Raw genomic sequence first — 3,324 nt, 5'->3', positions numbered from 1 at the left:
TCTACAGTTTAAAACCCAGGGAACATCAAATAGCGATGTCTGCATTTGGTCTATGAACCACAACAATTGGTAATCAAGCTATTGAATAATATGGCTTGAATAAAATAGATTGAGGAACACGCTCAAAACTATTTTTATCCACCAATTTATTTGCCTTTGAATTACTGCAGTTTTCGCTTCCTTCAGAAAACGTGACATGAGATTCCCTGGCCCGGGAGTAATAGCTATTGAATGGACACTGAACATGCAATTACATAAATCAGGCTATAAAGAAGGCCCTTATTTTTAGAAAATAGGGAAAAAACCCCCAACCATCATTGTATGATCCAAAAACTTTAAGTTCCACCGGAATGCCAGTTTAACACATTCAAGAGGTTGACTCTTTTTACAGCCTTTTTTGCATTCCATTTATTCAGCTCTCATATTCCAATCCGCAGCAATAGAAACAATTAAAATAACTTGGGGTGTGATGGCAAGCACAATTTCGATTAACAATGATTTGAATTTATGCGCTCACACAGTTTCCACCACTATTGTAACTGGAACCGGTCAATTTTAGCCTCAAGGGAATCATTTAGGATTGTTTAGGGGATTTGGACAGGAAACCCTGCTATTATTCCCATTTAAGGACAAAATTTTTTTTTTGTGTCTTTTTCTGTTTTCATTTGTCCTTTTTAAGTATTTTTTTCTAGATGTTAAAAATGTTTTATTTTTCAATAAAACCCTCAGATACTTTGATCTCCTGAGACAGACAAATAGACCCATAGTGCATTAGCATAGGACCGAACATCTGTTTTCCCAGTTTTGGAGTACTTTCGAGTCCTGGACTCTAGTCACTATTCTCTGGACTCGAGTCCCGACCTCGAGACCTCCATTCTCTGGACTCGTGACCTCCACTGGGACTCGCGGACTGATGGACTCGTTACTGGACTCGGACTCGGGGAATATATCCCATCGTAATGGAGCATTCATCCTTGGAATGTTTTTGTTTTTGACTAAATATGTTATCATAAAAAATTTATATAAGGTTGTTTACACTTTTCCTGTTTCGATGATCAACACCGGCAGGTAGAGTTGTGACGTTCGACGAAACGAAACCGATTTCTTTGAACGGTCATAAAACATGAACCATGTGAGCCGACGAGTCCGCGGATGGAGGAAGCCCGTTCTTTCTGTCGGGCTTTTTTCCTAGTGGCGTGTTTTGCAAAACCACCCCCCCACACAGAGGCCCCAATGAGTCTCCTCTCCGCCCGCGAGACAGAAAAGTTTAGGTAGGGGGAGGGGGCGCACCCAGCTAGGCCAACCCTTTATAGCCGTGATGACGATTAGGTATTAGTTGTGCACCAATCCTTTCACGGTGAGTATTCCCAGTGAAAAAAACCCTTTTTGCCTCTGTCCCGTTTCCCTAGGAGCGAGCCATGACGTGTGTTTTGTTCATTAACTTGAAGGGGCTTGGTGTCCTATTTGCAAGTTACAGTGTTTAGTAGTAATAGTAATGTATGTATGTAGACATTTCCATTTTATGTATTCTATTTTAATCTACTTTAAATATTTTTTTGTTTTCTATTTCCAAATGTTTCTTGTGTTGAAAACAAAAATGTTATTGTGGTGGACACTGTTTGTAGTAAAAAAACTGTTTTGCACAGAAATTCATTGCAGGCGGCTTTGTTTTTTGATGTTTATTTGTGAGTAGGTTTGTCCTGAAGTAACATAAGTCAACGTAGCTTTACACACACACACCACACACTACACACCACACACACACACACACACACACCCACACACTTTTGTACTAAAGGTAAATCCAAAATAGTGATGTCACTGTCTAAGCAGAGGGATTTGTGCAACCCTATGGGAATATAGTCCACACATAGACAAATGAGGATAATAATCAATATTGTCAGAAATATTATTCAAAACAAGATATTTGTTGTGGGATATCTGAGTTTTAATTATTTGACTACAAATCTCACACTCATTTTTTTCAATTGCTCCCAGTGATTATTTCCAGGATAACTGAGATGCGCCCCCAAGCTGGCTTCTTAAAACTGATAAATATTTTAAAAGATGCCAAAAGAGGCCGTTCTTTTTGGACGGCTCTTTGAAAGGAACGGATCGCGAGAGAGCCTTTGTTTGCCATGGTCACTGTTGTCAGATGGATGACCGCAATTTTACTCCTAAAATTCCTGTGGTGGTCGTGATACAAGAAACATGTCAGACTAACGTTACACCGTTGCTTTCTGACCAGTCGCGTGCCGTCACAAGCACACACACACATTCACTGGTTGAACACGACAAACGCACATCCCGCTAAATCACTCGGTCACCTCACCAACAATACACCACTCTCTCTCTCTCTCTCTCTCTCCCACACAACACACAAACTCCTCGCTCTTCTCTCTCTCTATCTCTTGCATATCGTATTGATTTTTCGGTTTTTAAGTATCGTTAATACAAGTGTCCTGTACAATGGCACGTTTCTTTTTTTTTTTTTCGCTGAGTGTATTTCTGTAATACACGTGTTAAAGGATTAGTTCACCCAACAGATGAACAATTCATACTCCATAATGTACTCCTCCCAATGACATCCAGGATATCCATGGCTTTTTTTCTCAGTGGAAAATAAATATGTTTTTTAACGAAAACGATTTCAGGATGTTTTCTTCATAGAATGGACTTCAAATGCCTACCAACATCAATACTTTTATAGCAGTTCTTTTGAAGGTCCCAGAGTGGATGACATGTACGCACTTTGAGCTCGAGACCTCTACGCGGGTAATGGTGACTCGACTGGACTCGACTCGGACTCTTCTTTGGTGACTCGGACCTTGGACTTCGGGGACTCGACTCTACTGGGACTCGAGAACTCTGACTGGGATTCGACAAGTAGGTTGACTCGACTCAACACTGTCCTGTTTCTAAATCTCTAACTCAGAGGGAGGAAAATGTGGGAAACACATCCCTCACATTTGCAATGGTGTCCTTCTCATCCCCTTGTCTCCTCCCCTCACCCATCCTACCGCTTCACTCAGGGTCACTCAATGGTCACCTAGCCTTAGAATATAATGGTCTACATGAATGCTAAGTGATATTTACAGTCAGTTTGAGTGTCATTTGAATTGTCTCAGGGGACTGGTACAATGGTCTCAATTTACAGGAAGTAGACTAAAAGGTAATAACCCTGATCCTAAGAGTTAAGAGATTATTGGAGGGGTGTGCCATTTCCCAGTGTGGTTCTTTCATGCAAAATGTCTTTTGTCTCAAGAGGTGGATATCTCTACAGATCAAAGCAAATTCCAATATGTTAGTTCCTGTCTCTAATCT

The sequence above is a fragment of the Cyprinus carpio genome, chromosome B18, assembly GCF_018340385.1.
Source record: "Cyprinus carpio isolate SPL01 chromosome B18, ASM1834038v1, whole genome shotgun sequence".
Lineage (NCBI taxonomy): Eukaryota > Metazoa > Chordata > Actinopteri > Cypriniformes > Cyprinidae > Cyprinus > Cyprinus carpio.
This window is presented reverse-complemented; position numbering follows the sequence as displayed.